The 27,627-nt window shown below is 32.6% G+C and overlaps 1 protein-coding gene and 1 long non-coding RNA gene across 2 annotated transcripts in view; one reads left to right on the top strand and one right to left on the bottom strand.

The window, feature by feature from the left end:
- LOC129799562 (orexin/Hypocretin receptor type 1-like) overlaps positions 1–9,560 on the bottom strand; it is a 158,682-nt gene extending 149,122 nt beyond the window's left edge. The window contains exon 1 of the mRNA XM_055843580.1: positions 9,369–9,560. The gene's annotated coding sequence lies outside the window, so the exon portion shown is untranslated. The remainder of the gene's footprint in view (positions 1–9,368) is intronic.
- Positions 9,561–20,370: 10,810 nt separating this feature from the next.
- LOC129799592 (uncharacterized) lies at positions 20,371–25,927 on the top strand. Its single transcript, XR_008751525.1, has 3 exons — positions 20,371–20,665; positions 21,000–21,166; positions 25,004–25,927. It is a non-coding gene; the product is annotated as an uncharacterized LOC129799592 (long non-coding RNA).
- The last annotated feature ends 1,700 nt before the right edge of the window (positions 25,928–27,627 follow it).

The following is a 27,627-nucleotide window of genomic DNA, read 5'->3' as shown; positions in this document are numbered from 1 at the left end:
CAAGTTATTCCTCTAATCCTAATGATTGTGAACAAAACTGATATTACACCAAAGATTGCCGTTCACATTAAATATTAAATGAAATAATCCAATAAATATTTTAAAAATGTAATAAAAAAATTATTTTCTCGTTTTAATATGCTTAAATTGAGTGATCCAATTAAAATACCATTTGACCCAATTAGCGAAAAGGCGATCCACTTAGTAAACGCTAACTTATTTCAGTATATTCATTATTTTATAAATTTTCTTTAATATTTTTGATATTTTTTTTATATTATGTTTGTGAATAAAACAGTGAATAATTCTATGGATTTAGAAGAAGTAAAAAAGAATTTCATCAGTCTAAAAACAAGCGTTTAAGTAGAACTCTACAGAAAACGATCCGGTTACCGCACCTTACTATAGGCCTTTTTTAGGCTTGTGCCGAGAGATGCATTAGTCAGATACTGATGGATCTGTAATCTGATCATTAATTTGATTACAATTACGTTAAGTCGTCTTAAGTCGTAAGAGTGTTTAAGGCATAAGAGCAAAGAAACTACTACAGCGTTTTTTAGATAATTTTGAAAGTAAAATTTAAAGTTTTTTACCAAGTTTATTTAAGCTCAGTAATTGTTAAATTTATTACGTTTTGGTTTGTAAACCTTAAATAGTTTGACACTTTTGACACTATTTCAAGAATTTTAATCGAAAAATATAAACCAGCATTTAAAAATTTAACGTTTAATATTTCAAGTATTTTATCTTATGAATGAATATTCTAATTATTGTATTTTATAAAAATATAAACATTATGTAAAATTTTTGAAAATTTATCAAGAAGGGTTATTTTATTTCATGTTCCATTATAAGTCGCACCCTTTTAAAATATAAATTAACTCTAATTTAATCTAATAACTTTTGATTGTTCAACTTTGATTTGTATTCATAAAATTACATAAAATGCTGACTTACTGATCAAATATTGGTACTCACAATCAAAAGAAGGGTCCATAATTTACCATCTTGCGGAAACTTTGTGGAAATTAATTGATTTATTGAATACAAATAAAATCTGAGAATATTTCACAGTTTATCAGAAATGAGAATGATAACCGTAAGCACGAAGAAAACCTCAAACTATTATATCCCACAGAGCTTGGTGGTTAAGTCAAACTACATGCGTCAGACTCAATGATTGTCCTATAGTTAAATTTCCCCAAGATACCCATAAGTGCATATGAATTAACGGGAATTCTCTGAGGAATTTATGGTATGATCCTGCAAGGAAAATTATATGATACCACATGTGGTTGCCGACAGAGTATAAATATTGCAAAAGGGTATAACTTCCCACAGAGGCACAGTCGAGCTCGTGATGTTATCACCATGAATTTCCATCATCTCTAATTTCTCTGCGTCATCAATTATCTTTTGAAGACATATTGTAAATATTTTCGTATAACCATTAATACCCATAAAATTATTTTATAAATACAATTGATGCTTGATAGAGAATAAACTTACACTTCTCTCAACCACTAAATAAAACTTCATCCTGCGGGGATGATTAAAATTGTATTACCACAAATAATATTTGCATTTTAATGTGAAAATTTACTTGTATAATATCCACCAAAACAAGGAGAGGGTTGGCTTTAGAAAGCCACAAAAGAGCATCGACTTTAGAACATTATCTCAAAAGCAACATCATGTCATAAATTTCAGAAAATCCGCCTTCAGTCGCATTGAAGAATCCCCTTTCCTTAAATATATCTCTGACTTTTTATGAATCCCACACTCAGAAATTCACATTTTGTGGCATAGGAAGTGGATTTGTGAAGTTAAATGTTTCGACCTAAATGTACACTTTCTTCTCCACTGAAAGACGCTTTAAGGGACTTGGAGGAGAATAAATTGGTCACAAACTAGCCATTTAAGTTGACAAAGGGCTAAAATAGGGACATAAAGTTCAATTTAGATAAATACAGAGACACGTATAAAATATCAAATAGAAATAGTTGTAATGTTTCTGTCATATATCCAAAATTTTACCATTGATTAATATCCTACAATTAAGAGAAATTTATTATATAATAAAATTATAATTTATGACCACAATAAGCATATTACGCTTGCGACTGTTGAAATTTTGCGAAATTGAAATATTTTTCTTATCATTGAATCCCTTATTATAAGTTTATAGGCCACTTTACTAAGCCCCGATTTTATAAGATATTGTAAGATATATCATGTATTTCTGTTTCGTTTTCATATTTTGGAAATATGCATAAATGACTCCTTAATAAAGACTAATTCAAAAACGATTTTAGACCACGCCCCTGCAAGGATTATGAGAAAAGAATTTGATATGTTTTTTTTTTTATTTCTATGTTGAATAAGGGAATATTACTATTTAGGGACAAAAACTACTCTTGCCATTTTTTAAAAGGAATTATGTGGTCCGAGACCTTAAAAATAAGCCACGCCTATTAAAAATACTTCATTATTGAATTTCGACAAAAATAAAAACAAAATATATATTAAATTTGCTAGAATTGAAAGGATTGAAGATAAATGGATGAAACGGATCTGTTTGCTTAATTATTTGCACTGTTTTTATCTAAAGTATTTATTTTAATTCATTGTAATGTAAGATTGTTGAGAAAAGTGGGTATCAACCATTGACTTAGTCACGCCTCCTTATTGTTAACGTGTTATTCACGTCCAAAACGCTTCTTTTCTACTGTCTTGTAAAATTGTAAGAAAGGATATTTAACATAAAAACATTAAAAATATATTCCACGAAACTAAACATTTTTGTGTATAAGATAATTTTTTGGAAGGCGTGGTCAATTTTACTTCATCACAACTTTCGAACTCCACAAAGAGAGCAGAGGTGGCATGATAACTCATTTTCGATACTATCGACTGTCGTTTCTGAAAAATTTAAATGATAGCTGCACTTCCTTTAACTAATATAGATATTTATCAATAGTTACATTCTTTCAAGAATGTCACAAAGAATGGCCCAACAATGCATAAAAAGTCGATATACACTTAATCTAACAGATATAGATTTATCGATACTATCGATTCGATAGTATCGAAAAGTTATTATTCCACCCTAGTATTCTTCGATTTTTTCACCCCTAAACAAATTCAATATATCTTTGGGTCTCAAACGATTTCTGCCAAATGATATGTCACTGTTCGTCTATCCGGTCGTCCGGCTGTTACCACAAACAGAGACCAAACGGTCAGAGAAAAAGACTTGTGACATTCGGGAGACCCCCAACATAAGTCGACCCTGGGACCATAATTTTCCTCCCGATCTACCGTACCAAACGAAGATACCGTTCATTCATTCCTAGTAACGGTTTTTCAAGGTCAAAGACTAAAAAGGCCCAACAGAACGTATTTCGCAATCGAAGGTCATGTTTAGGCTCGTTAGAAATGTCTCGGAATTTCTGGCATTTCTCAAACAGTTCCAAACAGTTAAGAACCGGTAATGAACCCATTACGAATCGATAACAATTTTCATTTGGTCGTGTACAGGTAAACGGAAACTTCTTAAAATCTTTCCCAAGATTGAAATGACGGTAGTAATCTATCTTGCAGTAAATCCTTATTCAACATTGTAAATTTAAAAAATTTCAACTTTTTTGACCACGCTTTCTAAATTAGAAGTGCCTTAAAATTTATTTTAGGAGATTTACTCTAGGAGATTTTAATTTAGGAAATTTAAAATTAGAAGATTCGAAAGAAAAACAATATTGCACGAAACAAATAATGCTTTTTTGATTTGATGATAGGACACCAATTTCGATTATTTTTGACAAAATTAAGAATTAAAAGTAAATATCATGATATTGGAAAATATGCCACCATTCTAATCAGTTTTCTTAAACAGATTTTTTTTTACAAGTAGGGTAAATGTCCTAATATAAAACCATTTCCAGACACTTTAACTTTGACAGAAGATTCAACACATTTAGTTCATATTTTTTCTGAAGAGAATTACATAAATTTTCTCTTTAACTTTTCTAGAATGTTACTGTTTAGTGAAAATTCTTTAGATATAATTTGAAAACTTCTTAAATACAAGAAAAATACGCGAGTGTAAAATGCTTCTATTGGAAACATATTAATTCAAATGGAGACAAGGGAAAGTTTCTAATTGGAAACAAACAGTGTAAGTGAAACCGCGACGAAAGGCTTCCAAAACCTTGTTGAGTTGCTCTTGAGTGCAGGATTTGTTCTTATTCCTGGTCTTTTCTCCTTTCCCATTTAAAACAATAAGAAAATCTCTCCAAAAAATCATATTTCCGGAGTTTGCTATTGAAGCATTTGCAGACACTTCAGAAGAACCCTTTTTGTTCACGAAATAGGTAAATATTTCATTTGAAAACTTTATGTACCGTTAAAAATAAAGATTAGCACTTAATTTAACTAAAACTAGCCAGAAATATGACATAAATGTTAAACAAAACGAATAAACAACAGTCAATTTATTGTGTTTTTCATTGGAAAAATTGTCGATCGATGAAAAATTCGATGGTGAAAAGTTACACTTTTAATCTTTCTGAGAAATTAACAAATTAAAATTTGTGAATATGAATGTATTTTCGCTTCATTTGGAGCAAAATTAACTAAATAATGAAATTGTTGTATAGAAAATATATAAATATAATAATTTAGGACTGTATCTATCATGAAAACAGTGACGTTTCCATTTAGAGTAGCGAAAAATTTCCATTTGGAGCAGGTTTTGAATTAGCTTAATTTACCCTATATGGCATTTGAAGTTGACACACAGCATAATAAAAATAATATCGTTAGTAATGATAAATACGATGAACAACAGCCTTCATTAATTTCTGAATATACCACAAGAGATATCCCTCAATTCCATTGGAAAATTATAAACTCATTTATTGAGGTGATCCCCATGGGAAATGCGAAGTTGATCCATAAAATAAATAACACACCTCATCGAGGACGAAAATACTCATGTTTACAATTTTTCGTTAGTATCCTCTCCTAAATATTGATTTTCCCTGCAAGAATGTTCCATTTTTTCTGGCGATGAAAAAAAAACAGTGACTCAAATGGCATGAAAAAAATAAGATAGAAAATATAGGAAATGACGATAAATGAGAGGATTTCTACCATTGAGACTTCATAGAATTTCAAAATAGGGATGGCTTTTAACGTCGTGGTCCATGCTATTATGGAAATTCCTTTTTGAAATTTTATCATATAGCAAATATATGCCCATGGTGAATAACAAAACATTATCACTAAATAATATGGAACTGTGTTGAATGCAAACAACATTTCAAAAGTCGTATTTCTCCCTCAAAATTCACCCACAAATTCTCATCACTGTGGGATTACATGAGATTTTATTTGTACCACAAAAAAAAAACACATCCCACCACCTAACACTTCATCAATTTAACAACCTGTTGTACCTTTCAGAGGGGTTACACTCTTTTCATCCTTAGCATCCTTTTGGCATGGGATATAATTAGAAAATTACTTAAAGAAATGGCCTGGGTGAGAAGTATAAATTATTTAATGTAGTGAATTAAATTGATGTGATTTTCTTTAAATTTCCACCACGTTTTTCAGCAGTTTAATTCCATTGGAAGACTTCCAAGAAGGGAAATGATCTTTACCACTGGCTTTTCCTATCGTACAAAAGCGCAACGAGAAAGATATAGCGAATGATGGAAACAAAAAAAAGTTTTAAGAATGAAATCTCCGAGTTATACAATACCACTACACTTTTCTATAGAATTCTGGCAAATATACAATTTAGGAGAGTTTAATTGCAGTTTTAGATTAATATGAAGTAGTCAAATACATTTAGGGAAGAGCGGGAATAACTGTGTGAGGGCCTCGGTGAAATCAGGGGAAATAGGATTTCACAAATCCCATACATAATGTAAATAGTTCTATCTAAATGTTTTATGACACGGCCCCTAAAAGAATAATATTGAACGAAAATTAAGAAATTATTAGCGTTAATTCGACTATTAAATATTTAATATTAAAAGCTATTTATATAAATCTATATCAATAGCACAATAATCCTTTAAAACTTTATCGAGCGCTCACAGGAGTTTTTTCAACAACATTTTGTGCAAATAATGTGGTATTTATATTTTATCAGATTTGGGCTCCGGCTGTGAGTGTATCCCTTAGAACAAATATTTTAACTTTCTTCACTTACCGGTAGTAGCACTAGAATAAAAAAAAAATACTTTTCAAAATTTCGATGTCGAATTATTTCGAAATTCTCTTTCTCGATTCAAATGGATGCTTATGTATAAATGCTGTATACACTTCTAAAGCGTGTCCGGGATTTAAATCCAAGTTTTCGACATGATGATAGTCACAAAAGGAATTGAGTTTTGCTTTGATTTTTTTTTGACTTTTCAAGAGAATTTCGTCAGCTTTTCATTTCTGAAAAAAATATTGAAAAATTTTGTGTTTTGGTGGAGAAAAGTGATAAAAATGAAGAACCTGCGCAAATTGATCGTGGACACGTACCTAAAGAATCCAAAAGCGAGCTATTCTGAAATCGGAAGGATCACCGGAAAGTGTCCATCCACGGTGCGAAGGGTTATATTACGCTTCAAGGAACTCAAGACTGTTGTTCGATAGCCAGGATATGGCAGAAAACCTGAAGCTGTAGACAAGAGGATGGAGAAGAGAGTGTTGGCGCTTTTCCAGAAGCAACCTTGCCTTTCAGTCAGAGATGTGGGCAAAAAGCTGGGTATCTCCAAGAGCTTAGTGCAGAGAATCGAAGAGAATAACGGATTGACAACGTACAAAGCTCAAGCTGCTCCCCATCGCACGGACAAGCAGAAGCAAAGTGCCAAAACGTGGTCGAGAAATCTGAGTGATCGAGTTTTGAAAGGCTTTCAAGGATGCATTGGACGACGAAACTGTCGTAAAAGGTGAATTTACTCAGTTGCCCGGTCAACAGTTTTACACGGCGAAGACTCGTACGGGTGTAGCCAGCAAGTTCAAGTTCAAAGAGTACGACAAGTTCCCGAAGAAATATGTGGTTTGGATGGCAATCTGCTCTTGTGAACGTCGCAGCGAAGAATTTTTCGTGACAGGGACGATGAACGTGGATATCTACATTAAAGAGTGCCTCCAAAAACTACTTTTGCCACTGTATCAAAGCCACGACATCCCTCCTCTATTTTGGCCTGATTTGGCATCATTTCATTACGCGAAAACCACCCTGGAATGGTTTGCCAACAACAATGTCAAATATGTAGATAAGAAGGTCAACCCGCCCTGCACTCCAGAAGTCCGCCCCATTGAGAAATACTGGGGAATTTTGAAAGGAGACTTGAAGAAGAAGGCTAATCCAGCCAAAGATTTGCAGGACTTCGCACGAAAGTGGAAGAAAGTCGTCAGAGATCGTGGGGACGACCATGTCCAGAGCCTTATGAGGAGAGTAAAGAAGATGGTGCGAAGATTTCGCGGAGAAACCTCTTAAATAAAAAACCATAAAGTGGATTTGAATCACAATGAAATACCCTTTCAAGAAATATAAATAATATTATTATATGTACTATAGTTTTTTAATGAGAGTCATTTGTCTTCTTGGAATTTAAATCCCGGACACGCTTTACTTAATTAAGGCTTTGAAAAAATCCTTAATTAACCCTCTAACGGGTAAGACCGCCTCCAGGCGGTCTTCACAAAAATCACATTTACAGCGACAATAAAGGTTTTATTTATTTAAAAGTGCTATAGTGTCCTCGGTAATAGTCTTATAAACATCTCTTGAAAGTTTGAACTCATTTTGACTCTTCGTTTTGTTGCTATTCCCAGTTTTGTGTGATAGGTCAGAGAAAAAGCAACAAAAAATATTTGTGCAAAAAAACTCATTTCCAATTTCCATAAAAATACCGATTTAAAGTTATCTGACTAATATAAATTTATTTTTTACTGAAAGATATGTCATTCTACTTTGTATATTTTATTTGAAAAATTTGAAAAAACTAAAAATGTGAATTTTAGAAGCAAAGAGTTTCAAAATTTTTTTATATTTTCTCATCTAGCGCCTAACCTGAATGAGATAAGGAAGAATGGATGGTTTTTTCGACTTTATTGGATCATAATTAACCTAGAAAACATTGTTTTAGAACTTTTTTTCGCATATTAAAGAAAACACCGTTAGAGGGTTAAGCAATTTGTACTAAGGATATGAAAAGTAGTATCACTATGTACTTAATAAAGGACTTTCGACTAAGCACTTTTTAAGTAGTTAGCCTAAAATGTATTTCTTTTAATTCTTCATATTTTTTCTGTAGAAAGGTCTCTTCATATACTTATCTTCTTATAAACTCTGTTAAAATTCATAGGAACTTTGCTTCAAACTCTGTATCGTACAATTTGTTTGAAGTTACTTTAAGTGAGAAGCTTTAAAAAAAATGTTAAAGTATTTTTAAATCTAAGCTTTTGAGAGAAACTTCTGTTGAGCTTCCATCAATTTATTGTATGTAAGATGCTCCCAAACATAATTTCCAATTTTTGGCAGCTTTTTTAGATATTGATCAAAAAGATGACCTATTTTTGAAGGCTAGACCTCTATCGCCTATATTTGTAAAAACCAATTTGAGAAAGAAATCTTTTTTCACAGATTCTTTTTTCTCCATAAAAAGTCTGAATTAGTTCCGTTCATAAAGTCAGAAAGTTGAAGGGAATAAAAACAAGGTGGATGAAATTTCAGTATAATTACTTTTTTTCTTGTGAAAAATTGTCGCAAATTTAATAAGAAAAAGAATCTTCAAGTAACCTGCTCTTCCCATTCAAGGCATAACTTGAGAGATTAAGAAGTCTCTCTCTCTATATTTTATGGGGTTTGAAGGGCACGTTTGGGCTATTTAAAATCTACATTTATTGCAAAATTAAGAACCATTGAAGAAACTGAACCAACAATTTCTCAGTGCATTCTATCAGAAAGTATAAATTGAGGTATTTCGTTATCGTACAAGAGATAGTTTATAAAACTTTTTCCCCCGTCTCCCCAGAACTTACAATAAATTGGGAAACTTTTGCGTTGAATAGAGCTCAAAGTCACGTGAATTGCAATAAAAACCTCAGTGTTAGAGTTGACGGTCGATTTGTGCCAAAGTGAGACTATTAAAGTTCGTGATAAATTGTGATAAAATGTCTTGCTTTTTATAGTTCTATATGAAAATCTTCCCACGACTGTTTTTGATGTCGAATGATTTAATTGGAAATTTAAGGTACCTTGTACACCATTCCCCCAAATATTCACCACCCACTTTCATTAGATATTTCACCGGAGCGGAAATTAATGTATGGAATATGATCAAGAAGAGACTCACCTCAAGATTTTCCACAAAGATGAAGAATTCTGCCTAAATATTCCTTTGACGGATTTATATTCACGCAAAGACATATACGCATTTGGATTTCTGGGGAAAGTGCGTGGTGATTTTGGGCCTTTTCATCCTTCTTCTCGGGAGAACGGAAAACAGGAAAGCTGCTTTGGTGTTAATGTTAACTTTTGCAAGTCAACGCCTGGAAAAGACAAACAACCGCCTGGTAACTTTGGAGAGGAAGAGGTTAATCACATACACATGAGATTCCATCGTGTCACAGAGAAAGTTAATCTGCATGGAGATTCCCAATTTCATAAACGACAAAACACAAAAAGCCACAAGAATTTACGATGAAATTGAAATTTCATCACGCTTTGTAATTTTATATCAAAATTATTTTTATCCTTCGGCTTTTAATACTCTTTAAACTACTATAAATCCAACCCTTTAACGATTGTAATGAGTTTGTCCTTCCTTTTACTTAATTATTTATTTAAAATTCTCTGACTATTCAGATAATATAACCAAGGTGTAGACGTTGACGACTATAATAAAATTCATAATATCTTTCAGTTTATTGTGGAGTGAAAAAAATGATATTTTTCAGATTTTCCTTTCTCCGGGTTATCTTAAATTTAATATACATTTATTTTATGTAACACAATCCTAAGTGTTAAAGCAAGAAATGCGATTCTCTTCTACAAAAAATAAATAAGATAAAGTAATTTTATATCCACTAAATGCACAAGTTCTAGAACTTTATCCTTCGTTTTTTTTCTTTTATTCACGTTTTCAATGGACTCGGAAGATCGTTACCAAATACACGTCTTAATGGTCACTGAATTTAAATTCTCTCCTTGGATTGTGAAAAACGCCACTTATACAGTGCCGGACAAAATTGTACCAATGTTTCAAAATTCTCTATAAAGGATTTAATATCTCAAGATCTAATTTATATTTAAAGTGAAACTTTTTTTTCTTAGACAGTTTTATTATAAAGCTACAAATTGTGCCTTAATAGAATTTTTTAGGAGAAGGACTAATATTTTTTTAGAGCCTTTTTTAAAAAAGGTTGCATTAGTACAATTTTGTCACTTGTACCCAAACGCTGCTTTTTGTTCTAAAATTTTATTTTATGAACTATTTACGTAAAGAGTAATTTAATATAATGACTTACGACTGTTATTAATGCATTTTCCATGAACACTTCCGGAATTTTTTAACTAACAACCTAAGTAATGGTATATTTGAGTAAAATGCGCTCTTATATGAAAAAGTGTTTCAATAACGGATTTTTGTCCAACAAAATGGCTGCAAAACGTGACGTAGGCCATATCACAGAGATCAGACTACGTATCTAGACGTTATCCAGTCGTAAGACTATCAAATCCGGAATCAAGTCACGGTTTTTTACCATTTATTTTTGTATTTGGGCGAGAAAATCGCGTTCGCCGAGGTCTAAACTGTTAGCTAGCCTTTCAAACTAATCAAAATCGATATCCTAAGCAACATCAGCTTCAGGGTATGATAACTAAGCCATGTATTTTACTTCTATGGGGCTGTACATACTAAAATTACTAAAAATCTTTTGTTTATGTTGTTGTAATATTAAAAATTAAAAAAATATATATATTTTGCTATACTTTTAAAAAATTAATATGGACTATGTATATAAAAGACAACTATTAACATGTAATAAAAAATAGAAAATCTTTAATTTAGATACTAAGGTATTAATGTTTCGGGATATTTATTTGGTAAATTTATTATTATGCTTCAATTTATAGAGTTCTGAAGTTAAATTACATTATTTTAGATTTATTTTAACAAACTCAAAAGATCCTAAATTATTCGTAATTTTCCGCAAATTAGTAAACTTTTTCGCTAATTTTGAAATATAGAATACATTCATTATTAAATTGGCCATTTAGTTGCTTAAATATTTGCAATGCTAAGTGAGTTTAAGCTACTCACGATTCATTCATATACCAAATGCTAATTACAAAATTTTCAGGATTTAAATATCTAGTATACCCTTTTAACAAACTTTATTTTAATCATCATTAAGTCGTATTGGAAGGTGGGGTTCCCGAATATTCCAACTCAATATCCCATGACGCTTGGCCTCAAGCTTTTATGCCGACAGGTTTGTTCTCTCTGCAGAATTCAACGAATAACGGAAACTACTTTTATCACAAGAATTAACGAAGAGAAAAACAATAATTTCTTTATATTTTTTATTTCTAGGACGTTCTAAAGCTTAGTTATTCTACGTAATCTTTTGATTTTTAACAGAAAAGAGCGTTTTTTTTCTTATTAAAATTTACGCATAGTCCCTAAATGGTTAACAAACTGACGCATTTCCAACTAAACTAAAAATTAACCAAAAATTAAGAGAGATCTTAAGGAGAATATTAAATTCTCAAAGTTCTCAATTAGACACAATAAGGTAGAACCTCGAAACTCAGTTGAGAAACCGCAAAGTTACAGTTCGAGTAGCACCAACGAAAATGTTATTATCATGTCTGATGAATAGAAATTTATGCTTTAATACCTTGTTACTTACATTGTGAAAAAACCGGTGAGCGTCGGAGATATAGGGCAGCTCAGAAAAACAACGATTCTTCCCAAAGCTTTCGGCTCAGTCTCCAAGCCTTCCTCAGTGGTCAAATCTAACAATTCCTTGCTTTGTCATATGGTCTAGGGATGCACAGGGCATGGGATTTTGAGGGAACTGTACTTTAATTTCTAATATTTTGCTAATTTTGTGGCAGTTTATAATATTTTAGCTTCACTCTTTTGGTTTTCTTTGTTTTCTCACAAAGAAAACCAAAAAGAGTGAAGCTAAAATATTATAAACTGCCACAAAATTAGCAAAATATTAGAAATTAAAGTACAGTTCCCTCAAAATCCCATGCCCTGTGCATCCCTAGACCATATGACAAAGCAAGGAATTGTTAGATTTGACCACTGAGGAAGGCTTGGAGACTGAGCCGAAAGCTTTGGGAAGAATCGTTGTTTTTCTGAGCTGCCCTATATCTCCGACGCTCACCGGTTTTTTCACAATACAAATATTCCGTCGGTAACCACATAAGAATGCTTGTTACTTACATTTGATTTTTAGAGCTGACAAAGTAATTACTTCAACGTTCAACATCCTATCCCAAAAAACCTTTTTTGCAATCTTTTGAAATAAAACATAAAACACAAAAAAATATACAGATACAGACTACTTGACACTTCCACAGAACACTTTTTCAATTCGTGAAAAAACGAATTCTAATCACTTATTTTCATATAAATCGTTAGACTTGTACGTGCTTTCCGAGAATAGAAAGAAGGATAAAAAAACTGTTGATGGTTCCATTTCCACCAAGACTAAATAGACTAAATAAATGCGCCGCATAAGCAAACACTCTTCACTTGAAAGTCAGCATCTCAAAACATTTAAATGCGATTTTCGTCAAATAGGAAAAGAGAAAAAGATACTCAAAATCCCAGGATAATTCTTCATGTACAATGGATCACGTGGAAAGGGAAGTGTCTAGAAAGAATGGGATTTGCTGAATATTAAAAAGTTCTCCTTCAAACATATCTCTGCATAATTCCTAAAAGAAGATTCCACATTTTTTTCCCTTCTGCTTATACTAAAAGTTTTCCTCGACGAAATGAGAAAGAGATTTTCTGCTACGATGAACTTTTTTCTACATGTATTTTGGCTAAAAACAGATATTTTGTGAAAAAATCGAGTTATTCAAATACTTTCATAAAATTGAAAGTTTCTGGGCATTTCCCAGGAAAAAGTTTTCATGGCAATATTGAAACTAGTTTTTCTACAGATTCATGTAACATTAGCACATTAAATCGCTTCAGAAAAAATAAATTCTGTGTAGGAAAATTAGGAATTCTTCATGTGAATCGTGCTTATGTCCCATTCACATTTTTAAACTATGTGGAATCCAGTGGCTTTTACTTTTACCACAGACAAATGGTAGCAAGGCGTGTCAGCTTTGTAGAATACTCGAATTCGTAACTCGCAGATGCTACACAACAAAATCACTTTTGTTTTAATTGTCAGGATTAAAGGGTTGATTAGCGATACAAACTGATTGGAATTCATTTTGAATCACCTGAAATGTAACCCCAGGGCCTTTATTAAACTTAATAAATCGTTCATAACCACTTGGCAAGAACCAAGATTTTAGTAAGCAGGGAAGAATTTTGAAATTATATAAATTAGTATTTGAGAAGACTTTTGGATGATCATAGCCTGAAGAAGCGTTTTTCTAACGCAAAGTACAAGAGTTATTACGAAAAATAGCAAAAAAAAATCAATTTTAATACAGTAATTCTAATTTTGAGCCTTTGAAAACTCAATAAAATCCTTTACCATGTAACATAAATTTTTTGATACTTTGAAAAAATCCATCAAGAACAATTCTTTGGAGAAGTTCTGTTTTTTGATACATTTCTGTATCGATTATAACGATTTTGTCGAACTTAGACAAAGGTAAAGAAAAAATTTTATAGATTTGAGTAGTTTTTCTCGGAACAAAGTGCATTAAAGCTTAAGAATGGCGTTACAAAAGAAACGATCTTGGTCCAAGAAAGCTTTAGACTTCACTTGAAAAATCGGTACGAGTTCGTTTAATCCAATTTTGATGATTTTATATGGTTCTGATGTGATAGCTGAAGATGTTTTCTTATTTAGTTTTTGGGACATTTAATATTAGCCTTTTTAAGAAAAAGGGATCAAAACAGGGAAGTAACCACTTTCATTTTTCCATAGATTTTTACAGACTCACTTTTTATTAAACTCTCTACCTCCCTGGATTAAAAGTAACTTCAACTTTCCATTGAAACTTTATTGGAAGATTTTTTTTCAAGTTTTCTGTTCTAAATTAGCATTGCTTGATCAGAAGATTATCGGAAAATATCAGTTAAAAAGTGTAAATTTTTCATAAATTAAATTTTTTCTTGTATTTAAAAATCTAATTTAGATCTAATCCAATTTTGATGAATTTAGCGAAATTCGTAAGCTGAAGGCTTACTAAAAACACCAAGAAACTTTTTCACTGAAGAAAATTGTAGGATGGTAATAAAAAAAAGTATCAAAAGCGTTTTGCGAAGTTTCTTTCAAAAATTCGTAAAATTGAATGGTGAAACGATTTTTACCATTTTAGGTATATTGAGAAAACTGAAAAGCAATCCTATCACATTGTAGCAAAATTGCATTTCAAGTCTTTAGATTTTATGCTCTGATTGTTTAAAAAATTCACCATTAATCTACTTTAATCCAGATTCTAAACTTTTTTGGACAGCTCATAAGATTCAACAAAAGACTTTCCAAGTCAGTAAAAGAGCTTTTCTTGAGTAAAAATGTCCTTGAGATAAGCTAAATTTCAATGCTTTTGAATTATTTTCAATTTTATGCCCTTATTAAATGAACACTTTTAAATGAATACTAAAAAATCAACATAAATGATAACGAAAGGTTTTCACATCTAAAGTTAAAATCGTTAAAATTCTCAGATCTATAAGACGGTGTAGTCACCATCTTGATTTGAAGTTTCTGTCCGCCTTTTTGAATAACTGTCAAAACCTAAAACTCGTCCGATTGAGTTGAAATCATGATCTTATCAGAACGTATCTGAGCTTCGATCTAGGTCAAGCAATTACTTAGATACAGATGCTCAAAATTTATAATAAAAGGATACTCATATTTCTGTTGTCTTTATTTTTTATTCTCGAATATTTGGGGCCCAAAAGAAATAACTCATTATAAGTATTTAAATTAAATTAATTGAGACTTTTATTTTATATATTAATTTAGTCTTGCATAATCTTCTAGGTAATAACTTTACCTAGATCAGAACACAGATACACTCTGAAAAGGTCTTGACATTATCTCTAAAGCATACTAAAATTTCAATTCAATCGGATGAGTTCTTAGTTTTGACAGTTATTCAAAATGGCGGACAGAAACGTCAAATCAAGATGACTACCAAGAAATCTTGTAGATATCGGGTATATTATCTTATGTTTCCATAATGGGTCCCGGTCAAAATCCTGAAAGCAAAAATCCCAAAAGCCAAAATCCTGAACGTTAAATCCCGAAAGCTAAAATCCCGTTTTTGTCACTAGCAACAACGATATTGAATGTTGTGTATCGTCACTATGCCTTTGCCACTTGGAATTAGTTTAAACTGACCAAGCATTCAAATACCTTTTAAATGAATAAATACAAGCCTCAATCCGTTGAAAAATGTGCGTTTAAGAGGTGATTAAACTTTGACCTTGAAAACACAGGATTCATTGACTCAAAGACATTTTTGTATATGAACGGAACATGCCCCTATACATCCAAATCTCAAGATTCGTTAGAGAGAGGTGGGTTATATATCTTGAGTCGATTTAAGAAGGAACTGCCAACTCTCCCCAAAGACCCCAAGCCGCTATCTCTAACTGTTTGGCCTCTAGCTGTGATCGGATAGGAAAACAAATATATGTAAAAAATATCTTTTTCGGGTGAAAGTGTACGTTTCAAAGAGTCAAACACCTGACAAATAATATAAATCCCTCTCTGCGGAGTTCGAGCAATAAAAGTCTATTATTTACTTCATTCCTCCACATCGTGGTGGTTGATATGGTAAAGGGACATGGGGATGTGATTCAAAAATGCCTTTCAATAATCTTACACTGAGGAATTTTCATCTACAAGAATCCCATGAAAATAACCCAAAGCATTGAAATCTGAGAATGAAGTTATTGTCTTTTTCCTGCTATATCAAAATTTTTGCCATACATTTTTTTAACCACCCACACATTCATCCCTTTTCCTTGACTTTCTTTTTCAACTTTTTTCAAACATAATAAAAAAATATATATATAATAGAACGGAACAATGGGATTTTTGTTTATGAGAAAGAATGTCCCTCAAATGCTACACAGATCCTTTAATCCATGCAAAATGTCCTGCCCTAATTAATTCAAAATCCTTCCCGCATTGTGCGCCTTTTGATTCTTTTACATTTTTATTCAAGAAAGTTGAATGGAAAATGAGGTATTTCCGTTCTGAGACATGATACTTTATTTATGAATTACAGAGAAAGAGGACAAAATGAAAACTACCACCTTATTATGCCGGTCTCTTAAACAGTGACACTGATAGTGAGAGAGAAAGCTCATTTTTCAAATAATTTACCAACTCAACATCTGAATACTGCATCAACCAGCATCAACTCTTTCATTATCCCAGAAGAGTTTGCATAAAAAAAAGAGAAAGGCTTCTTTTAGGATGAATAAGGCCACATAGTAATGACAATTTAAAGAAAAGATAGAACCATAAAATACAAAATTAGGGAGGTGAACCTATTTTCAAAATTGTCTGAAGCGGAATTTCTTTTTTCCAGATATAATTAAAATATTTTTAATATTTAATAATTTTTTTTAGCAAATTTTGTAATTTTCCTGAAAGCCCTGTACTGGTAAAAATAAAAACATCAAAATGGATCATATTTAACCCTCTACTAACGGGTAAAACCGCCTCCAGGCGGTCATTCTATAAATCGCATTTACTGCGATAATATTACTTATTTGAAGTTGAAATATCTACAGTGTCCTCAGTTATAGTCTTACTAACTTATTTTCTGAAGTTGAACTCATTTTGACCTTTCGTTTGCTTACAATCTTCAGTTTTGTGTGACAGGTCAGAGAAAAAACAACAAAATGTCGCTCGCGACATTTTCCGTTTTCAAGTACAAAAAAGATTGTTTTAAAGTAATGTCCTGGACACACTTACGACTAAAGTCCAGAGACGACTAAGCTCGTTCATAGCCAAGTCAGTTCCTGACACATTACAAATGAGGCTTAGCCTTCACTGGTATCCACACTGCATAAAAACCCACGAAAGTTTTGTTTTATGCGTACCAGAAAATGTGAAGCCTCGTTCGTAGTGTGTCAGGAACTGACTTGGCTATGAACGAGCTTAGTCGTCTCTGGACTTTAGTCGTAAGTGTGTCTAGGGCATAATCTAACTGTAGTAAGAGTGTTACTTTCTGAAAGATATGCTATTCTAGTTTGTATATTTCAATTGATAAGTGTGAAAAACTAGAAGTAAGAATTTTAGAAGAAAAAAAGGAAGACCGCCTGTGGGCGATCTTATCGGGTCAAGGGTAAAATTTTCAAAAATTACTGATTTTTTTATTTAATTGTTTTGGTTGTTCTAGTAAAATATATTACTATTTTGCAATATATATATATATATATATATATATATATATATATATATATATATATATATATATATATATATTTACTATATATCTGATTTCATCGGGTCGTCCGCGCTACTTGACCTCACTTCTGATTCCTGGGGCCTCTGCCAGGGTTCGGGGACTCTTGGTGCCGAGAGCTCACTCTAACCAGCTATCGCGAACTATTTTTGTCGACGGGGTTGTCTTGTTCAACTCCCTTCCTTTGCATGCCAGATCATCTTTGATCGGCATCGCTAGATTCTACCAGACTGGATCAGGCTAAATTAATTTTTCTTTTTCCTTCTTTTTCTTTTTTTTTCTGTCATTTTTTTTCCTAAATTTCTTTCTTCTTCAAACCATGTAAGAGGGGCGGACCCTATTGGTATTGATTGAAATAAATAATAATAATAATAATAATAATAATATATTAATCATGGAAAGCAATTGAGATTACACGAAGACTGTCCAGAGTGAGTAAAATGGTCGATTTCTGTGAATTAAGCGAAATTGATAAAGAAGCAGACTTCAACAGTGATGATGAGTTCCCTAATTCGTCCTTTAATGCCCCAGATCGTGAAATAAAACCAGAAGATGAGCAATGTATTTCAAAGGACCTTCAAATTATACAAGAAGGTGGCGTTTTCATACCTAGCCTGCGACCTATTAGTTTAAAATCAGTCTCATTGAAACACCTTGAGCTTCATTAACGTCTAATTATAAAAATTATAAACGTTTTTTTCTTAAAAATTATCATTTCTTAGATAATCATAGAACATTCATCCATAAAAAACGTTTAAAATTAATTTATTTTACTATTTGTTCACTATTTTTCAATTAAAATATTTCAGTCTTTTTATGCCTTAAACGGATATGACCGCCTGGAGGCGGTCTTTACCTTTTCTCACCTGGCGCCCAAACGGAAAGAAATAATGAAGAATGGATGGTATTTTTGAGTTCAGTGGACCATTAATTACCGTAGACAAAATTATTTAACTACTTTTTTGGATATTAAAGAAAACACCGTTAGAGGGTTAATTCTTCGAAAGTATCACTAGTATCTCTTCAAATTTTGTATGTTCATTTATCACGAAAGAAAATTTTTCATATTTCCGTTTTTTCCGGAGTTAAATAAGTGTCAAAACAAGGATACATTCAAAAGATCCCCGGTGATCCTTTCATTTTCACTAGTGTGAGAATCTAATCACAATCGAATTTTCAAGCACCTCCGAAGTCACCTGTAAAGAATCTCAGCTACCATAAGCTTATCTGGGCTTATCACTGACTATTTTCTATTTTAAATAGTTTGAGTATCGGTGGTCAACGAAAGAAAAAGAAGTTAATTGAAATCGGTGAAATCGGTAATTAACAATAGAGGTAGAGTCCGGTCAATTTGATATATAGTAAGGGTGGGGTTGGGGTACAGTGTTGTGAAGTACGGACGGATGCGACCTATCATCAGAAACATCTCGATCTCAGATGTAAAAAACTAAAATTTCATCGAAATCGCTTCATAAGGGCTTTGACAGACTTGAGGATTATCCGAGAGACGGCTTAGCGTAATTATATTAGAAATAATGGTTAAAGTGCATTTCCATCATTTTCCACTAAGCCGTCTCTCGTCTTAAGTCGTAAGTGTGTCTAGGGCATAAACACCGAAGATATGGTCCGGTCAATTTATTTTCATTTATACCTCGGGTCAGGGCAGAGCTAGGGCAAGGTGCGACCGAATTCAATGAATTGCATTTTCGAACTCATATGATATGACAAAAAAATCTCGAATGGCATTGTCAGGTTTCGAACTCACGCATGACAATGCTACGAAAATTACAGAATTCCCCTACAGGTGGCTGAATCAAATTCCGATTCCTCTCGTTCAGTAATAACCATCCTGATTTGAGAGCTCTCTCCGGTTGAGGTTTTTCCTTTACCGATTCGAAGGTATATCAAAGAGAACTTATCTAAAAACCCGTTGGAAGTTCGAACGTTTAAAACGAGGAGTTACACAAAAGTGAGCAAGTTCATCAAAAGGGCATTTTATTGAATGAAATTGCAATTAAAATGTTCTGCCATCCTGGAATTCCACAAAACTACCTAAAAATTCACTTTGCAGCAAACGTTTGTACGTTGCTGACATTGTTGACGATTGAAGTGTCAAGAATATCGAAATTCGAAATGGCAGAACAATCAGCGCTAAAGCGGCGGGTATATGTACTTGCACTTTAGGCTTCCGGTAGATTTTCGAATAGGTTTGGCTTGGCTTTGGAGTGGCTTTGTCTCTTCGAAAGGTTATTACTGAACAAGAGGAATCTTGCCTTGGAACGCCTTGGATCCGAATCCGAACATCGTAACCGTCTAAATATGTCGAGATCGAGAACATCGGGGACTTTAAGAAAAAAATGGAATGAAACAACCAAGAACCGCGGTGATGCTTTTGTACAGACCTTGATGGGAGGACTCATAAAGAAGATTCGAGATTTCGCCAATCAAATACTTCAATAAAAAAACTAATAACTTTAATAATTCTACAATAAATTAAAGTTTCAAAAAATATTTTTTCTTTTTTTTTAATATCAGACTTCATTTTAAAGCATTATTCTTGGGTACAATCTTAACGTGTACATACTTTACGAAAGTGAAAACGTGTTCATGTAAACTTTGAACCCGAACTGACGAGGTCGCATTTCAACTTGAATCACAAAAGCTGAGATTGTAAAGAATCTCAGCCGATATCACAGAGCATGACTTTTGGGCAGGGAGGCGTCACGCAGTACAAATATATTTGAAATTCTGGTATTGGCGCTATTTTTGAGACAGCGCCATAAATTGCGGCTAGTCTGCGAAACTGAAATTTCGCGTCAATCGGAGCAAGCAAGAAACGTCAGTTGGAGTTTTGCGCGAAAATGTTTGCGAATCTGTTTTTAATAATATCGTGCAAATTTAGTGAAAAAACAATAAGGTGCGTGCCGTGGATGCAATGATGGATTGTCTGGAGGAATACTGCAGGAGGAAATTTAGAAACAATCCCTTAAAATTGTCTTTCTACAGGTGAGTGTTTGAAGGTGGTGGGAGTCTCATTTAAAGTTGTTACACGCACGTTTTCTTTACTTTGGCTAAGCAATTTATGTACTATAAGGAAGCCAATTTCATAATCCATGCGTCTGTGATTTCAAACTGCGTGTAACAACTCGATTTGACGCATTTTTTGGCTAAAATGTGAATGCATCTCTTTATGGTGAAAAATGAGAACGTTTGACCAGTGGCGTAGAAGGGCGCTTTAGCAAAATTCGTTTAAAAATTTCTACTGTCTTTTCCTTTCGACTAAACTTAATTAAAATGAGTAGTGGAACTTATATTTACTAAAATTTTATTATATTTACAGTTTCCGATCTGATTAAATTTCAGAAAGTTTGGAAGCACCACTTGGAAATTGAAGGAAATATCTTCAAAAGCAACCGTATGTGATTTTGCAGTTTGAGGAAAAGATTTTGATCCGCAAAAGCATGGCAAGAAAATGAAAAATATTTTAAAAAGGGGGCCGTTCCAAAGGTAAGAATTGCAATAATTAATAAATTGTATTGAGTTGAGATATTTACACGGTGCGACAAAATTTACCTTTTTGTGGGTGTCTTTGACGAGAGTGCCAAAACTTGTTAGAGGGTCATTTAAGGACCTCAAATCTGCAATCCGTTTGTCCGGGTCACCTCTAGATTTTTTTGGAAAAGCATTTTTTGTTTTTTTCTGTTTTATAAAATTCAAAAATTCATATCTCCGGTTCTAATTATCCGGTGGTAGTCACATAAAGCTAAACTGACGCGTAATTTCATCCTCTATAACTCTTGTGAACATATCAAGCACCTACGATGAAATTAAAGTATATTTTTTTAAAATTTTTTGAAAAAGGGCATCTAAAATGGTGCATTTTTCTGTGTTTTTTGCATCTTCTAGTAATTTTCCCACTTTAATAGAGCATTTTATATCTCAAATAACTATGCCTAAAAGTTAGAGAATTTAATATTCTTTCATTTTCTTTTGGTTTGAATTTTCTATCTTAATTTGTTTATTCACAATAATTTCTTGAAAATAAAGTGCATTAAAATCTCTTATTATATATAATTATATTAGTATCTTTGTCTAACCTACTGAAGAGCATTCTCTTTTGCACTCTCACTTACACATTTCATATAAAAAGAGGTGAAATGAAAGAAAAGAGACGTATTTAGAAATAGAGAGAGAAGAATATCTGTTATGAGTGCCAAAAAACTATTCTTCTCTCTTTATTTCTATATACGTCTCTTTTTTTCATTTCGCCTCTTTTTATGTGAAATGTGTAAGTGAGAGTGCAAAAGAGAATGCTCTTCAGTAGGTTAGACAAAGATACCAAATACTTATATATAATAAGAGATTTTATTTTTATAATAATGCATTTTATTTTCAATAAATTATTGTGAATAAACGAATTAGGATAGAAAATTTAAACCAAAAAGATATGAAAGAATATTAAATTCTCTAATTTTTAGGCATAGTTATTTGACATATAAAATGCTCTATTAAAGTGGGAAAATTACTAGAAGATGAAAAAAACACAGAAAAATGTACCATTTTAGGTACCCTTTTTCAAAAAATCTTTAAAAAATATACTTCATTTAATCGTAGGTTTTTGATATGTTCACAAAAGTTATAGAGGATGAAATTACGCGTCAGTTTAGCTTTATATGACTACCACCGGATAATTAGAACCGGAGATATGAATTTTTGAATTTTATAAAACAGTAAAAAATAAAAAATGCTTTTCCAAAAAAATCTAGAAGTGACCCGGACAAACGGATTGCAGATTTGAGGTCCTTAAATGACCCTCTAACAAGTTTTGGCACTCTCGTCAAAGACACCCACAACGTGTTGCACAGTGTTATTAGTAAAATGTAATCATTGTTGTGTCTCGTATTAAAAGAATCTTCTAAGTCGCTTGCAGAACGTCTACGAACGCATTCCCTTCAATATATACTTGTTTCGTGCTTTTGGAGTTTTTGGGCAATTGCACTATTTTATTATTCTATTAATTCTTCTATTTTAATTGCTCGAAATTAAAGAGAATAATATCTACAATCCAATGATTTTTAATAGTTTAGGAGCTTTTTTTTTGTATCCCCCCTTCCCTAACCCCCCTTACCCAGGTCTTAGGTCATGAGACCTATTTTGACCAGTTCCCGATATTTACACAAACACCTAGCACATTATTTGCTGTACTCTAGTTTAGGAGCTCAAATGGTATGAGATAGTAAGTTTCAGTTCCAAAACATTCTCAAGATACCCACATCGTGAGCATTCAATGGTTCATATTACAGCTCAAGCAAAAAATTAAAAAAAAAAAACACTTCAAGATATTCTCAAAATGCGTACAGCTTAATCCTTTAACGACGAGACATTTTTTACGGACCGAAAATCAACAATAAAAATTTAACCGATAAACAAAATCAATGAAACATCTTACATCTGACTTTAAATAGAATCTGATTCAGTGCATTTTTGAGCGATAGGGTCAAAAAGCCCTAAAAATTAAATCAATTTTCTGACAATACCAATGAATAATAATTTTCAATCTAATGAAAAATATTATGTATGAGCTGTATGAATATTGTAGTTTGTTTTTCGAAAAGGTTTTGCCTAAAAAAATTAGAAGTATAAAAAATAATAAAATCATTTTTCTATATCAGAATCTAAAAATTCACAAACACAGACAGTTCAATCACAAAGCGGTTAAAATTATGCTGAATTACACAGCTCTATCATAAAACGGTATATGCGCTTAAAATCACCCACAGTTTAATCATAAAACGGTATATGCGCTTAAAATCACCCACAGTTTAATCATAAAACGGTAAATGCGCTTAAAATCACGCACTGCTCAATCGTAAAACGACTAAGACTGCACTTAAAATCACGCGCAGCTCAATCATAAACGGTTTTAAGAGTAATCTTGACCGTTTATGATGAGCTGCGCGTGATTTTAAGCGAATTTACCGTTTTATGATTGAACTGTGCGTGATTTTAATCGCTTTTACCGTTTTATGATTGAACTATGCGTGATTTTAAGCACATTATCCGTTTTATGATTGAGCTGTGCATGATTTTAAGCGCATTTTCCGTTTTATGATTGAACTGTGCGTGATTTTAAGCGCATTTACCGTTTTATGATTGAACTGTGCATGATTTTTAGCGCATTTACCGTTTTATGATTGAACTGTGCATGATTTTTAGCGCATTTACCGTTTTATGATTGAACTGTGCGTGATTTTAAGCGCATTTACCGTTTTATGATAAAGTTGTGCGTGATTTTTAGCGCATTTACCGTTTTATGATAGAGCTGTGTAATTCAGCATAATTTTAACCGCTTTGTGATTGAACTGTCTGTGTTTGCAGAGCAATCTTAAACGTTTTATACTTCATCTGTGCGTATTTTAAGCACAATTTTGACGAAATTAATTTAATTTTAATGAATTAACATGCTCAATTTTAACCCTTTCTAGCTCGGGTGAGGGGGATCGGGGCACCTTATGTTCAGTATTGATCGAAAGTTCATAGGCCCAGTTATAACATACTAAAATTTGAGATCGATCGATGCCATAGGGGCTCTGTTATTGAAAAAAAAATTTGGGGGTGTTTCGAAATGGCGGCAGGAGGGGGTGGGGGTGGATCTGACATCACCTACTTCTAGCCGCCCATCGACATTTAACATCTGCCGAAAACCGCTTGTCGATATCTCTTTCCGTTCTCTCTCCAGAAGTGTTTATACTACGGACGGACGGGACGTCCACGAAAATCGATTTTTGGCGCATATGATATTCGTGATCTATGAGCGTCAATACTTGTAAATCCAAATTTGGGCCCGATCTGACGAGGTTGGATTTCACCTGTGACCACAAAAGCTGAGATTGTAAAGAATCTCAGCTAAAAAATTGAAAAATGTTTTTTAAAAAATCCTAAAAGTCGGGTCGGATAAATATTTAAGTAATACATGATATGCGCTAAAAATCGATTTTCGTGGACGTCTCGTTTCGTCCCGTCCGTCCTTCCATCGTATTACCACTCCTAGATAGAGAATTGTGAGAGACATCTATAAGCTGTTTCTAGCAAAGGTTAAATGTCGATGGGCGGCTATAGAAGTATGTGATATCAGACCCACCCCTACCACCCCCGTCCAGTCTGAAGCTATCTGGATGAAATTTTAGTATATTGTATATGTGATAGAGACTTTTATAACGATGGTTGGCATCCGTCCCCACTCAACTCTACCATACCGCGATTATCTAAATTGAAAGGACTCTATATTTAACGTTTATTAACCAATTTTAATGAACTTTCTTTTTTTTCTTTGTTCTTCGACAGACATTAAATTCTATAACAGGAATTAGTTCTCCATTGATAAATCAGACCAGAGTCAGTGAGAAGAACTGTACAGACTGTATACTCAAATTTGCTTGACATAACCATGGAACTAGAATGCTTCGTGAACAACTGAAAAAAGGAAGCAGGATGAAGACCGTTATTGGAAAGTGTGTGACATGAACAAATTATCACCATGGGGAGATTATAATCATAGATGCGCAGAAGCATACACATTAAGAAAAAAAGAGACATTAAGGTTCGAATGATGTGTCAAGATCGTCAAGATTGATGAATTTCTAAAAGGACAGCACAACAAAAACACATTCCTTACACAGGCAGAACAGTTGAATTAATTTTTCGGTCATTCATAATATGAGAATTAATAAAATTTAAAATTACAAGATAAAATTAATTTATAAATAATAAATTGAATGTATATAGCAAGTATATTGCTTAGTACAAAAAAGTTTTAGGATAGCACTGCAGTTTAATTAAGATTTAATTTTGTCATATTTGAAAAAAAAAATTATTATAATACATCAACTGGCTAACCTCACAAATTAACTTTCATAATTCTTTGAGATTTTTCCAATATTATCTTTCTGTGCTTTAAGTTCTTAGCTATCTGCAGATTTAAACTCAAAACATCGCAATGATGTTGTCAAACGTATATGTTTTTTATCGTATTTTGAAAAGGGATGATGTTAAATAATTTTTTTTTCAAAAACCATTAATCTTAAATAAAAATTTGTAAATTTTAACTTTTTAGTGTTCTTTAATATTTTGAAGTTAGCGAAATACATGCCTTTGATAAATTGTATGATTTCGCTACATATCTAATTGCTTTCAAGTTACTATTTTTTTAAGTTAACGTGTATAGCAATTCGCTGTAATTTATATAAATAAAGTTTTTAATTAAAATAAGTTCACCTCCTTTCTTTATAGTTTGTATGTACATTACAATTATGTAGCAGTAATCATGAAAATTAATCACTAAATTACTAGCTTTGTCCCAAAAAAGTCGTACGCTTGGGAAAAATTTACTGAATAAGAAATGATTTTTGTAATTTTTTTGTTATTGGTAACAATCTTAAATATAATTTCGTTCCAGAAAAAAGTGTAATTTATAACCTACGCCACTGTGTTTTCGTTAAATGAAATTATTCAAAAATTATGTGTCGCTCCTGGCGACATCTGTTACTTATTCTGAGTGGCACGAAATGTAAACAGCGACACTTTTTAGAGCTCCGTGACTACCCCCTGCTTTTGGGTATGTTTTAGTTAGAGATTACTAGGGCAATTATTTCGTTCTTATACGAAAATCCCGTTGAATCACTTTTAATAACGGTTTTTCAAGGTCATAAGGTTAAGAAGGTTCTAGAGAGCATATTTCTCAACCGAATGGTATCATGTTTGGGCTGATTGGAAAAATCTTGGAATTTCTGACAATTATGAATCAGGTTCCAATCGGTAATGAACCGGTAAATTGTAAATCATACGAAAGTACTTTTGAGGTATAGCATCTAAATCACAAGTTCGTGCATTTCCTTAAGCCTGGAATGCTTTGCCAGTTCGCATCGCCTTCAATTTGCTGGGCTATAGATTTAATTCCAGAGAGTAATGGCCTCCACGGCCCCTACACACTAGAGACATTTATGTCCATATTGAAGCAAATTTCCTACGCTTATGTAAAAGAATCTCTTCAATATGGACATAAATTACTCTAGTGTGTAGAAGCCATAAGATACAGTCAATTTTATGCCCATAGAATCAAGTGCAGTGAAACTCATCGAAATCGAAACAGGGACACTTGCATCTTACAGCGAGTACTCCATCACTTGACCCGTTGAGTGTCCTTCTCAAGCCTTTATAATGGCCTCCACACACTATAACAAACTTTTATCCGTATTTCACTCAATTTATCAACAAATTTCCCGGCAGAAATATTACAAAACAATATTATTAACCATTTGAAAGACAATGTTTTATAAATAAATTTCTTTCCTCTTTGAAAGAGCAGCTTAAAAAAAAATTCTTACGCATTCAAAAGAGAAAGAACAAAAAACCACTTTCAACGAATAAAATAAAAGTCAATAAAACGTCAAAGAATATCAACTAAAAAGAATTCTTTATATCTCCTTCTACCTCAATATGCATTGATCCTGCCACGTGAACCTTAATCCTCCCTCTTTTTTTGGCATTTGAAATGGGCAAGAAAAAAAGCCGACACACATGTTAAATTGAGAATAAAACACTCAAAGATTACATATTTCACATATTCCTCTGTCAAGCATGAAAATTCGCACTGAAAATATACTCCCAAAAGGAATATTTTATTGTGCTCTGTAAGATGCCTTGTTCTTATTAAATTTACCATTTTGTGGTTTTTCTATCAAAGCTCTCAAACACGACACAAAAGTAAATAATAAATGAGATGAATTTGTAGTTATATTAATGAAATTATAAATGATTTTTGTAGCATGAAAATTTACTCACCACATTTCAGAAGGATTTTGATGAGGAAATTCAATTTGCAGATTAAAAGGATATGCAACGTTGAGATTTTCCGTATAGTTCTTCAAGGTGGGAAAATTTTCAAGGGCTTTTTTTAAGGACAAGAAAAC

Source organism: Phlebotomus papatasi, chromosome 1, assembly GCF_024763615.1.
Source record: "Phlebotomus papatasi isolate M1 chromosome 1, Ppap_2.1, whole genome shotgun sequence".
Classification (NCBI taxonomy): domain Eukaryota; kingdom Metazoa; phylum Arthropoda; class Insecta; order Diptera; family Psychodidae; genus Phlebotomus; species Phlebotomus papatasi.
The sequence above is the reverse complement of the archived record's forward strand: the minus strand, read 5'-3'. Positions and strand labels throughout refer to the sequence as shown.